Consider the following 14,676-nt stretch of genomic DNA (forward strand, 5'->3'; position numbering starts at 1 on the left):
AAAACATCGCTTACATGGAGACTAAATAAAATTTTACTAAAAAAGCAGTTGGTCAATGAGGAAATCAAAAGGAAAATTTAAAAATACCGCAAGTAAATAATAATGAAAACAAAATCATTCAAAATATATGGGATGCTGCAAAAGCAGTTCTTAGAGGGAAGTTCATACTGATACAAGCCTCCTCATAAAGAAGAAAAATCTCAAATCAACCACTTAACCTACCATCTAAAAGAATTAGGAGAAGAACAACAAAATCTAAAGTCAGCAGGAGGAAGGAAATCATAAAGATTAGACAGGAAATCAACAAAATAGAGATTCAAAAAACAATACAAAAAATTAATAAAACCAACAGCTGGTTCTTTGAAAGGGTAAACAAAATTGACAAATCTCTGGCCAGACTCACTAAGAAGAGGAGAAAAAGAACTCAAACAAAATAAGAAATGAAAAGGGAGAAATCTCAACAGATCTAGCAGAAATACAAAAAGTCATAGAAGAATATTGTGAACAATTATATACCAACAAATTTGACAACCTAGAAGAAACAGACAACTTTCTGGAAACATACAGCTTGCCAAAACTGAATCAAGAAGAAATAGACCAAATGAACAGACTGATCAGTAGAAATGAAATTGATATGTCATAAAAACACTCCCTACAAACAAAAGTCCACGACCAGATGACTTCACAGGCAAATTTTATCAAACATAAAGAACTAATACCCATCCTTCTTAAACTTTTCCAAAAGGTTGAGAATAAGGAACACTCCCAAAGATATTCTATGTAGTTATACTCACCCTAATACCAAAACCAAAGATACTACCAAAAAAGAAAATTATAGGCGAATATCTTTAATGAATATAGGTGCAAAAATTCTTAACAAAATTTTACTAACCAAATCCAAGAACACATAAAAAAGGTCATACACAATGACCAAATGGGGTTTATCCTAAGTTCACAAGGATGGTTCAACGTACACAAATCATTCAACATGATATATCACATTAACAAATGTCAAAAACCACACGGTCATCTTAATAGATGCAGAAAAAGCATTTGACAAAATCCAACATCCATTCAGATAAAATCTCTTACCAAAGTGGGTACAGAGGGAACATATCTTAACATCATAAAGCTATTTATGACAAACCCATAGTCAATATGATACTCAATGGAGAAAAGTTGGCAGCCTCTCTGCTAAAATCTGGAACAAGACAAGGATGCTCACTCTCACCACTTTCTTTTTTTGGCGGGGGGGTCTTTTTGCCATTTCTTGGGCCGCTCCCTCGGCATATGGATGTTCCCAGGCTAGGGGTTTAATTGGAGCTGTAGCCTCCAGCCTATGCCAGAGCCACAGCAACTTGGGATCCAAGCCACATCTTCAACCTACACCACAGATCATGGCAATGCCGGATCCTTAACTGAGGCCGGGGATTGAACCCACAACCTCAAGGCACCTAGTTGGATTCGTTTCTGCTGCACAACCATGGGAACTCCTCACTGCTTTTATTCAACATAGTATTGGAAGTCCTAGCCACAGCAATCAGACAAACAAAAAAAATAAAAGTTATCTAAATTGGAAGAGAAAACATAAAATTATCACTCTATGTAGATGACATGACACTATATATGGATAATCCTAAGGACTCCACATAGAAACTACTCAAACTGATCAATGAATTCAGTAAAGTAGCAGGATACAAGATTAACATTCAGAAATCAGTTGCATTTCTGTATACTAACAATGAAATATTAGAAATGGAATATAAAAATACTTTTTTTTTTTTTGCCTTTAGGGGATATGGAAGTTCCCAGCATATGGAAGTTCCCAGGCTAGGGGTCAGATTGGAGCTGTAGCTGCAGGCCTATACCATGGCCACAGTGTGGGATCTGAGCCATGTCTGTGATCTACATCACAGCTCAGGGCAATGCTGGATCCCTGACCCACTGAGCGAGGCCAGGGATCAAACCTGAATCCAAATGATACTAGTCAGATTCATTCTTGCTGAGCCACGATGAGAATTCCAAAAATACAATACCTTTTAAAATCACACCCCTCAAAATTAAATACCTAAGAATAAACCTAGCCAAGAAAGTGAAAGTTTTTTTTATATATGTTACTTTTTTCTTAAGGTGTATTTAGTTTTATTTATTTATTTTTTGTTTGTTTTTTTAGGACCGTATCCATGGCACATGGAGGTCCCAGGCTATGGGTCTAATCAGAGCTGTAGCTGTCGGCCACAGCCACAGCCACATCAATGCCAGATCAGAGCTGAGTCTTTGACCTACACCACAGCTCATGGCAACACCGGATCCTTAACCCACTGAGCGAGGCCAGGGATGGAACTCACAACCTCATGGTTCCAAGTCAGATTCATTTCTGCTGCACCACAATGGGAACTCCCTGAAAGATTTTTATGCTGAGAACTATAAGACATTAATTAAGGAAATTAAAGAAGATTCAAAGAAAATAGAAACATATTTCATACTCCAGGATTGGAAGAATTAATATCATTAAAATGGCCACACTACCCAAAGCAATCTACAAGTTCAATGCAAGCCCTATCAAATTACCCAGGACATTTTTCACAGAACTAGGACAAACAATCCAAAAATTTATACAGAACCATGAAAGACCCAGAATTGCCAAAGCAATCCTGAGGAACAAAAACCAAGCAGGAGGCATAACTCTCTCAGACTTCAGGCAATGCTACAAAGCTACAGTAATCAAGACAGTGTGGTACTGGTACAAAAACAGACATACGGACCAATGGAACAGAATAGAGAGCCCAGAAAGAAACCCAGACCCCACGGTCAATTAATCTTTGACAAAGGAGGCAGGAATATAAAATGAGGAAAAGACAGTTTCTTTAGCAAGTGGCGCTGGCAAAACTGGACAGCTGCATGTAAGTCAATGAAACTAAAACACACCTTCAGACCATGCACAAAAATAAACTCAAAATGGCTTAAAGACTTAAACATAAGACAAGACACCAGCAAAATCCTAGGAGAGATCATAGGAAAAACATTCTGTAACATCAATTGTACAAGTGTTTTTTTAGGTCAGCCTCCCAAAGCAAGAGAAATAAAAACAAAAATAAACCAGTGCGATCTAATCAAACTTAAAAGCTTTTTGCACAGAAAAGGAAACCATAAAAAAAAAAAAAAGACAATGAGAATGAGAGAATGGGAGAAAATAGTTGCAAATGATGCAACCAACAAGGACCTAATCTCCAAAATATACAAGCAGCTCATACAGCAAAAAAAACCAACCTGATTGAAAAATGGGCAAAAGACCTGAATAGACATTTCTCCAAAGAAGACATACTGATGGCCAAGCAGGCACATGAAAAAATGCACAACATCACTAATTATTAGAGAAATGCAAATCAAAACTACAATGAGGTACCACCTCACACCAGTCAGAAGAGTTGTCATTAGTAAGTTTACAAATAGCAGATGCTGGAGAGGGTGTGGAAAAAAGGGAACCCTCCTGCACTGTTGATGGGAATGTAAATTGGTACAACTACTATGGAAAACAGCATAGAGGTACCTCAGAAAACTAAATACACAACTACCATATGATCCAGCAATCCCACTCCTGGGCATATATCTGGACAAATATTTCACTGAAAAAGATAATGCATCCCTGTTCAAAATAGCCAAGACATAGAAACAAACTAAATGTCCATCAACAGATGTGTGGATTAAGAAGACGTGGTACATGCATACAATGGAATATTACTCAGCAATAAAAAAGAGCATAATAATGCCATTTGCAGCAACATGGATGGAACTAGAGACTCTCATACCAAATGAAGTTAAGTCTGAGAGAGAAAGACAAATACCACATGACATCATATATACTTAGAATCTAATATATAGCACAAATGAACCTATGTATGAAAAAGACATGGAGAACAGACTTGTGTTTGCCAAGGGGGAGGGGGAGGGAGTGGGATGGACTGTTAGTTTGGGGTTTGTAGATGCAAACTATTGCATTTGGAGTGGATAAGCAATGAGATCCTGCTGTATAGCACAGGGAACTATTATCTATTCATTTGTGATGGAGCATGATGGAGCATTCTAAGCACTCAATAAATGTTAGCAATTATTATTGCTGGAGATCTCAAAACTAGCAGGTTGCAAGATAGAATTAAAAGCCAAAACTGGACTTCTCTGCTGTGATGCAATGGGATTGACAGCACCTCTGGAGAGCTAGGATGCAGGTTCAATTCCCACCCCATCACAGTATGTTAAGGTTCTTGTGTTGCCTCAGCTATAGCTTAGGTCTCAACTCTGGCTCAAATCTGATCCCCTTGCTTAGGAATTCCACATACTGTGGGGCGGCTAAACAATGAAATGAAATAAAATAAAATGAAATAAAATAATAGCCAGGGCCACCTGTCTCCAGAACCATGAATTTTCCTCTCTGCTTTGCAGCCCAGGAGGCAATTTAACAATAACAGCATGATACTGCAATATGAAGCAGCAATAGATGTAAAACACAGTGAAGTGTCAAAGGCCGGTGGAGGAAAGGGCATGAGATCTATGTATTTGTACTCAGCAAAGGAAGCCAGTGAGTATGAAGCACAAGAAATAGAAATTAAAAATCTGGAGGTTTGGGTGATGCACACTTCTGCTCGGCCTCAGCTTTCAGTCATGGATTGAACCCATGCCACAGCAGCAACCCAAGCTGCTGCACTGACTATGCTGGATCCTTAACCTGCTGGGCCACTAGAGCTTTCCAGCAGACTTTTTTTGTTTGTTTGTTTGTTTTTTGTTTTTTGTTTTTTTCCTTTTTACGGCCATACCTGTGGCATATGGAAGTTCCTGGGCTAGGGGTCGAATCAGAGCAGCGGAGGCCAACGCCACAGCATACCAACACCAGATCCAAGCTGAATCTGCAAACTGTAGCTTGTGGCAATGCTGGATCCTTAGCCCACTGAGTAAGGCCAGGAATCGAACCCACATCCTCACAGAGACAACACTGGGTCCTTAACCAACTGAGCCACAATGGGAACTCCCCAACACACTTCTTCTTCTTCTTCTTCTTCTTTTTTTTTTTTTAGGGCCACACCTGCAGCATATGAAATTTCCAGGCTAGTGGTCTAATCAGAGCTGTAGCTGCCAGCCTACACTGCAGCCATAGCAACGTGGCATCCAAGCCACCCCTGAGACCTATACTGCAGCTCACGGCAATGCTGGATCCTTTACCCACTGCACAAGGCCAGGGATCAAACTTGCATCCTCATAGATACTAGTGGGATTCTTAACCCACTGAGCCACAATAAGAACTCCCCCAACAGACCTATTCTCAATTTGTTTTTCTATTGTGATCTCTGCATCTTTTGAAAATGTCCGTGCGAAGTGGTTCCTGAGTGGAATACCGTTGTTTCAACACCCTCATCGTCCTAGTGGGAACTAACTAGACCTTAGGGATGATAAAGACATGACTGTGAAACTGAAGAAAAGGCTGACTGCCATCACACATCCTCAGGGTGTAGCCATGGCTGAGGAAATCTGAGCTGTGAAACACCTGGGGTGCTGGGGTCTGACACAGCAAGGCAGATGCATGGTTTGATGAAGCTGTTCAAGCATCTCTCTCCCACCTCCTATCAAGAAGGGGGAAGAGAAAACACCCAGGGTGGAAAATGTCTGAGCCCCTCACTCTTTGCCCTATCCTCCTCAGAACTTTTTTACACTTGGCTCAAAAACTTCGGCACCTTTGCACTCAATGCCAAGTTTCTGTGACAGATTAGTTTCCCCATAAAACCATTCTGAAGTAAGCAGTAACTTTAAAGTTTTGTTTAAGTTATACAAGTTCGAATTTTCACGTTCTATTAAAATTTAGGGAGTTCCTGTTGTGGATCAGCATAAACATATCTGACTAGTAATTATGAGCATGCGGTTCGATCCTTGGCCTCACTCAGTGGGAATCTGGCATTGCCATGAGCTGTCCATGGAGGTGGCGGTCATAGCTCAGATCTGGTGTTGCTGTGGCTGTGGTGTAGGCCGTGGCTACAGCTCTGATTCGACCCCTAGCCTGGGAACTTCCATATGCTGTTGGTGCAGCCCTAAAAAGACCAAAAAAAAAAAATAAAATAAAAACCCAAACAAAAAAATCCCCAAATTTTAGCCCTGGAGTCCCTCTGTGGCTTGGTGGGTTAAGCATTCTGCATTGTCTCTGCTGTGGTTCAGGTCATTGCTGTGTTTCGGGTTCAATCCCTGGCCTGGGAAGGTCCACTAGTGCAGCCAAAATAAATAAATAAAAATAAAATTTAGCCCTAAAATGAAAAAAAATTCAAGATTCAAGGCTTACCTTCATCATATCCTAGCAAACTGACTTTAATTACATCTGTAGCAGCCTTAATTTATTCACTTGCCTAAAATAGGAATAATAATAGCACTTACTTCATCGTATCTTTTTTTACAAAAATTAAATGTGTTTTTTTTTAAAAGCCTATGCTAATTAAGTAGTTTGGTTTTAGTTAGGTAGAGGAAAGAATTTGAAGCTAGGACAGAAGAAACATGGGTTCTAATTTCTGCCGTGACCTAGCTCACTTGCTTTGGGCAAATTCCCTGATGTCCTTGCTTTTAGTTCACCCCTTGTTAACAAGGTATGAGAGCACGTAGCAGAATGGTAGGCATTCGGGAAAAGTCAGCAGCATCTTTATCCTTCCAGTGTCTTGTAAAATGAGACGACTGGATGAGTCACTGGTTCACAACCTGGCTAGTTATCAGAACAAACTTTGGTGATTAAAAAAAGAAGAAACAGGAGTTCCCGTCGTGGCGCAGTGGTTAACGAATCCGACTAGGAACCATGAGGTTGCGGGTTCAGTCCCTGCCCTTGCTCAGTGGGTTAACGATCCGGCGTTGCCGTGAGCTGTGGTGTAGGTTGCAGACGTGGCTCGGATCCCGAGTTGCTGTGGCTCTGGCGTAGGCCGGTGGCTGCAGCTCCGATTGGACCCTTAGCCTGGGAACCTCCATATGCCGCGGGAGCGGCCCAAGAAATAGCAACAACAAAAAAGACAAAAGACAAAAAAAAAAAAAGAAGAAACAGAACAATCAGAACATGCGTGTTGAGAGCTGTGGACTAGATGATCTCTGAGATTGGCTCATGGTCTGATGAAGAAAATATGACTTGGGTTTAACTTTATTTATTTATGCTTTTTAGGGCCATGCCCGAGGCATATGGAGGTTACCAGGCTGGGGGGAAATCGAAGCTATTGCCACCCGTCTACGCCACAGCCACAGCCACATGGGATGTAAGCTGTGTCTTCCACCTACACCACAGCTCACGGCAATGCTGGATTCTCAACCCACCGAGTAGGGCCAGGGATCGAACCCGAAACCCCATGGTTACTAGTTGGATTAGTTTCTGCTGCGCCACAATGGGAACTCTTGCCTTTTTTTTTTTTTTTTGGCTGGGTTTAACTTTCTTTATTCTCTCTTTTCCACAAACTGTTTGAGTCCTTGTATAATGTTATATAACAAGAAAAGGGATAATATAGGAGGATTGGGGATTTGAAGAGTTGTTATGAGAATATAATTTGACAGTGCCGGCAGGCACTTAACACAGGGCTGGTCAAGGTGAAGATAAATAAATGGCAGCTATTGTTAAATGAGTCTCACTCTTCCTAAACATCACTTTGGAAGATGTGTTTGGAAAACACTGGGTGACTAATGGATGTTGTATTCTCTAGAACAGAGATATTTTGTAATATTGATTAAGAGCAATGCAAGGAAATATAGAACAGTGGGGGAAAAGGACTTTCTAGAAGAAGGGGGCAATCTGTGTGGAGCTCTCAGGATCTGACCTGTGTATCTGAGTGATTGATAAGACAATGTGACAGGTGAGGGAGGGGTGCTGAGAGGTAAGGTCAGACCACAGAGGCTTTGAAAGTTTAGTAGAGAAATGTAATCTGGTTGAACTATTGAAGCTCTGCTTTTTTTATTTTTTAATTTTTCTCTTCATGGCTGCACCTGCGACATATGGAAGTCCCCAGGCTAGGGGTCAAATCGGAGCTGCAGCTGCCGACCTATGCCACAGCCACAGCAACACTGGGTCTGAGCTGCATCTGCAAACTACATTACAGCTCACGGCAATGCTGGATCCTTAACCCACTGAGCGAGGCCAGGGATCAAACCTGCATCCTCAAGGACACTATGTCAGGTTCTTAACCTGCTGAGCCACAGCAGGAACTCCAGCTCTCTTTGCTGACTTTATGACCATGGCCACCTCCCACAAACTCACAGAGCTCCTATAGGAACATCTTGTACACCAAAGCAATTTTAAGGACATATGCAGGGGAGCTGGGAAAGAGAAAGCACTAGGAGGCAAGCACATCTTTGTTTTCTTCTGGGAGAAAGAAAGTAAAAACAAAGTGTTCAGGACAATGTTCTCCTTTAAAAAGCATGATGCAAACTGTCAGTCTTATTTTCCTTTTGTGAATTCATATTGCTGATGTCAACTAAGACATATCAGTAAACAAAAGCCGTTGCAGCCATCCAGCCACCACGTGGCAGCCACCCCAACAGTGAGCCCTGAGGGAACTCAGGATGGAAACCAAGAATGCCTGCACTCTAGCAGTCAGCTGCTGCAGCAACCCCCTACTGCACACCTGGCAGAGACTCAGGATGAGAAAACATAGGATGCTGCCCCTCCCCCCTGTAGCTTTGTGCATATCAAAGGAATGATTTCAATGACCTCAGACTTTGCATCTTCCCCTACATAAAAATTGCTAATTTCATTAACTTCAGATGTCTGGTTTTCTTTTATTAACAGTAACTTTTTTTTTTTTTTGGCCATTTCTTGGGTGGCTCCCGCAGCATATGGAGGTTCCCAGGCTAGGGGTCCAATCGGAGCTGAAGCTGCCGGCCTACACCAGAGCCACAGCAACGCTGGATCCCAGCCACGTCTGCGACCTACACCGCAGCTCACGGCAATGCCGGATCCTTAACCCACTGAGCAAGGGCAGGGACTGAACCCGCAACCTCATGGTTCCTAGTCGGATTCGTTAACTACTGAGCCACGACGGGAACTCCAACAGTAACTTTTTGATGTTTGGAATACCTGGCCCTTCATGGCAAAACTCCTATATATCTTGACTTGCGTCTTCGGAGCAGTCTCTCAGAGTCACTGGAGATGATGTTTCCTGGGTGAGGTCCTAAGAATGTCTGCTGAATAAAACATTACTCTCAACTTTCAGGTTGTGCAATTTCTCTTCAGGCTACAGTGACAAGCCCTGTGCCCTACTCCCAAGTTACCCCAGAATGACAGAAGCCTACGGCCTTCTAATGGACACCTGATCCAAGTGAGTACCTGCCACGGGATGAAAAACACCAGAGTAATTGCAGCTCATTTAAAGTTAGCTGGTGACGGATAAGCAATGAGATCCTGCTGTATAGCACAAGGAACTAAGTCTAGTCACTTATGATGGCACCTGATGGCGGATAATGTGAGAAAAAGAATATGTATGACTGGGTCATTTTGCTGTATAGTAGAAATTGACAGAACACTGTAAACCAACTATAAGGAAAAAAATAAAAATCACTTAAAAATGAAAAAAAAAATAAAGTTAGCCAGTGGAAAGAATTTTATTGCTCCACTTGGGCATCCAGTGTAACTCACAACAAACTTCCACAATGGCCTGGTTGTCTTTATCTTTAAAATAAAATCATTTATGTTACAATTTGTACTTCTCCAGAAACAGGTATTTTCAAGTGATTTAGAGTCCCCAGGCAAGCTTTAGGGGAGGGTCTGCTGGGCTTTCCTCCTTCCCCCTTTTGCCTCTTAGATTCTCATTAGTGTTTAAGAGCCTTGAGGCTGAAACTGAGCAGGACCCTGTAGGGCCTTCCTAGGGACAGACAGCCTCACCTTCCTGCACCCTCCTGTCCATAGAAAAGCTTTAGCCTCTAGGCCTTGCAACTGAAGCAGGAGATAGATCTGTCCCTGGCTGAGCAACAGTAATCTGTTCCCTGTGGACAGACAACTTCAAGATAAAAGCTGCATCCTGCTTGGATAAAAGATAGAGATCCTCTATTTCTCATTCCTGAGGTCAAGGAGACCTCCGGAACCATATAGCTGCAGAAATGTTCCTCAGGGGTCAGAGAAAGGAGGGGCACCAGACCACAGTACATCCTGTCAACTTCCAGAGACCCTCAGCTAGAATCCATCCCAGCTAAAAGATGTGCATGCACACAGGGAAGGGCCCTGAGTCAGGCCAAAGCCAGATGAAGCAACATAATTAGCCAGAGGGAGCCTGGAAGGACTGTCCCCATATGGGTGATTTAAACAACCTACAAAAACAGGTGTTGTTCTCTTCTTCTCTTTTTTTTTTTTTTTCTTTTGTCTTTTTGAGGGCCGCACTCGCAGCATATGGAGGTTCCCAGGCTAGGGGTCTATTCAGAGCTGTTGCTGCTGGCCTATGCCAGGGCCACAGCAGATCGGAGCCGTTTCTGTGACTTAACACCACAGCTCACAGCAATGCTGGATCCTTAACCCACTGAGCAAGGCCAGGGATCGAACCTGCAACCACATTGTTCCTAGTCAGATTTGTTAACCACTGAGCCACGAAGGGAACTCCATCTCTCTTGCTCTGTCTGTCTTTGTCTCTGTCCCTCCCTCTCTATCCCACCCCCACACCCCAGCCTGCCTGTTCCTTTGCTTTCTCTGCTCCCATCTTCTCTCATCTCTTTAAACCTTGCCTGTGTTTTCTCCACACTTATCTCTCTCTTCTTTCTTTAAATAAATAGTTATTTGTATCACTACCCTCAGTCTTTTTGCCGAATTCTTTCTCCAAAGGGACAAAGTTCTGGGGACCTACATCAGGTGGTTAGGGTTCAGCATTCTCACCTGACAGCTACCAAGAACATTTTTGGTGCCCAAACCCAGGAATTCAAGGTAATCTGTGGGCCTTGCCCAGCTGTGACTTGAGGCCCCTGACTTTCACTCTTGCTCTTTCTGTCTCTAGCTCTCTGCTTCACTTTCTTTTTTTTTTTTTTTGTCTTTGTTGTTGTTGTTGCTATTTCTTGGGCCGCTCCCGCAGCATATGGAGGTTCCCAGGATAGGGGTTGAATCGGAGCTGTAGCCACCGGCCTACGCCAGAGCCACAGCAACTCGGGATCCGAGCCGCGTCTGCAACCTACACCACAGCTCACGGCAACGCCGGATCGTTAACCCACTGAGCAAGGGCAGGGACCGAACCCGCAACCTCATGGTTCCTAGTCGGATTCGTTAACCACTGTGCCACGACGGGAACTCCTGCTTCACTTTCTTTACAAGACCCATCTATCTCCTCCTTCACAAAGTGCAAAAAAAAAAAAAAAAAAAAAAAAAAAAATTTTTTTTTCTTTTTTGGCCGCACCTGAGGCATGTGGAAGTTCCAAAGGCCAGGGATTGAATCCAAGTTGCAGTGGTGACCTATGCTACAGCTATAGCAATGCTGGATCCTTAACCCACTGCCTCAGTGGGAATTTCTCCAAAGTGCAAATTTATTTTATTTTTTTTTAAAAGCACTTGTCAACATTTAATGAATTTCCCACCATGTGGTTTCAAGCTACCAGGACACAGGCCCCCTCCCGCCACATCCTTAATCTTCTCTTAGCTGTCTGCTGAAAACTTTGGCCTTCACGATGACAAGCTGCTTTGGGAGCTTTCCCTTCCCCAGAACTTTGTAGTAACCTGATTGCACCACATCAATGATAAGGGCAGCTCCAGTCTTGTTCTTGGCAGCATTTATCTTGTGTCTGCTCACTGACCAAGGTCCACAATTTATCAAGGTTGACAGTTGGGCAGAAGCTCTGGTTCCTCTTTAAGTGGTAATGCCTCATACCAACTTTCCCAAAGTATCACAGGTGATATTTGTCGAAGTTGATCCTGTAGTGATGCATGTCACCCGCATTGCCCCGGCCTCCTGGGTGTTTCTGGTATTTGCCGATTCGGCCGTGGCCGTGGCTTACGTGGCCATGAAGTTTCTGGGTCTTCCTTAGTCTGGATGGCATGTGGGCAGCCACGACAAAGAGCAAAGAGCAAATTTAATCAGAGAAGTGAGAGAATGCAAAAACAAAGGAAAACAGTCAGGCAAGACAAAATAATAATAGTTTATCCATAAAACAAAGTCAAGGACTTTTCATTCCTTCTCAAGAGCTATAGGCAATATTCTGAGTCATATCCTTGAGTTGTTTTGCGGATGCTAAAACCCTCATCAGGTAGAGGAAGTGAATGCTATGCTGACCACAAACACATAGACAATCAGTTGATGATGTTAACTCCCTAAATACCACCCAGTTACTGCATCATTGACCAATCTAAGGAATATCGACAATCTGAACAGGCAGCCTACAGTCTTCACCCCTAATGTTGCCTTTAAAAACCCTTCTCTGAAAGCCACTGGAGGATTGGGGACTTTTGAGCATGAGCTGCCCATTCTCCTTGCTTAGCCCTTGCACTTTGTGATAAATGCTGCATTTTCCTTCACCACAACCCACTGTCAGTAGACTGGCTTTACTGCATTGATGAGAAGAATCAAGTTTGCTTCAGTCACAAAGTCAAGGACTGGAGCCTCACTCTTCTTTCACCTGCCACTGCACCTGCCACCATGCTGGCCCAGACTGTGTGAGAACTGTTTCCACTGGGATTTTCACAGGGGTCTCCAGTGTAGCACAAAAATAAATAAATAAATAAATAAATAAATAAATAAATAAATAAATAAATATTTATAATGAGCACAGAGCTAGCTCTTTTAGAATGACTAAATTTAAGTTAGCAGCCAAACTCCTACTCCTGCACAGTGATGGTTGTTACCTTTTTCTCTTAAGAGATTTCTCAGATCCATGCTTTTCCCACTATCATCCCAAAGTCAACTCACAAGTCTATGTGGAAGTTTAGAACAACACAATGAATGGTGAGTGTGTAAATTCTTGTGGGTTCTATGTGCGTGGGTATGACATTGTGTTTCCTGGCTAAGAGTTTGCAAATGTCTTGGTATTTTGTGAGTGTGTTAGAGGATGATCAAAACACTTCATTGAAACTACTCTTCTAGTCCTGCCTTATTCATTCCACACTTCAGAGGTATAAATTGGGGTGGCACTCAACATTATAAATAATATTCAGGGATATTGTTTTGCTTTTCACCTCACAGTGAAAGCAGCTGTGGAGCAGGTCATTTTGCTTCTGATGGTTTCAGGGATGGTTCCTCCTGACAAACAAACACAACATGTCCCTTATGTTACTCTTGGTCAGTTTTTGTCATTTCAAGTACAGATTGTCTCTATACTTGTACATCACATGTTCTTGGAAATGTGTTTCTAGTTGAATACCTGAAAGTAAGTGAAAGACTCCCTTGTTACACAGAACATTCCGTCCCCAGAGACCCAAAATATATCGTTTAGGCAGTGGCTCTTTTTATTGGAAACAGGCAACTGGGCATGGGTCAGTCAGAGGCTTCACTTTGTCAGAGGGAGAAGGGAGGGACAGCAGAAGATAGAAGGGAGATGTTAGGCTCAATGAAGTGATTCTATAAGGCCTCCCCAGAGCATGGCAGGATGGGGACGAGGAGAGTAAGTTCCAGGGTTCCAGATATCAGGCACTGTGGGATCTGCAGGGTCCTTTAGAGAAGGTAATGTGATCATGATAAGACCTGAAGGAGGGGTGTCTAAGCTAACCTGAAGGGTCATAAATGAAGGCACAAAAATTTCCCTGACACCTTGTCTAAGGCTGATGCTTCACAGTGAAAGCAGCTTAGAGGTGATCCAATTATTAGCCAGCTGAAGCAAGAAGACTAAATCCAGACAGATGCTTTACCAGTATGAATATATTAAGTGGAAGACACTTGAAGGCTTCTTAGTACTTTCGGGCTTCTGTAACAAAATACCCCAGACTGGTGGTTTATAAACAGTGGAAGTTTGTTTCTCACAGATCTGAAGGCTGAAAGTCTGGGACCAGGATGCCTTCAGGGGGCCCTTTTCTGGGTTGTAGATTTATCACACAGTAGAAAGCATGGGAGCTCTTTGGGATCTCTTTGATAAGAGCACTAGTCCTAGTGTGAGGACTCCACCCCCACAACCAAGCACTAGTATAGGAGGTAGGATCTTTGGGGGGTGCCTGGTTATTGGGGTGGAGCCCTCACATTAGGACTATCAAAGAGATCCCAAAGAGCTCCCATGCCTTCTACTGTGTGATAAATCTGCAAGTCAGTTAGATACTGAATTTTTACAGATGAAATTGTATGTTTAAAAAGTTTTTTTGGTTATTTCAAAGAAACTTTTAGTGAGTACTTACACTACATGAATTTTTATTCATCTTTCTGGTAATTTTAGTTTTTAAAAATATTGAGCCCTTCAAAGGTTTCAAAGCCAAATTTATGGTTACCAAAGGTGAAACATTGGTGGGAGGGATAAACTGGGAAGTTGGGAGTGGCATATTCACACTACCTTATACAAGATCGATGGGTGATAAGGACCTACTGCACAGCATAGGGAAACCTACCCAATACTCTGTGATGGCCAGTGTAGGAGTGGAGTCTGAGAAAGAATGGATGTATGTGTATGTGTGGCTGATATACCTTGCTGTGCACCTGGAGCTAACACAATGTTGTGAGTCGACTATACTCCAATAAAATTAAAAAAAAAAAAATTGAGTCCAGTAGCCAACTCAAAGATGGCTCTTTGCCTTCC

The 14,676-nt window shown here is 42.5% G+C and overlaps 1 pseudogene; it reads right to left on the bottom strand.

The window, feature by feature from the left end:
- Positions 1-11,507: 11,507 nt before the first annotated feature.
- Positions 11,508-12,030, bottom strand: LOC125120814 (60S ribosomal protein L27a-like; annotated as a pseudogene).
- Positions 12,031-14,676: the final 2,646 nt, after the last annotated feature.

The sequence above is a fragment of the Phacochoerus africanus genome, chromosome 2, assembly GCF_016906955.1.
Source record: "Phacochoerus africanus isolate WHEZ1 chromosome 2, ROS_Pafr_v1, whole genome shotgun sequence".
Classification (NCBI taxonomy): domain Eukaryota; kingdom Metazoa; phylum Chordata; class Mammalia; order Artiodactyla; family Suidae; genus Phacochoerus; species Phacochoerus africanus.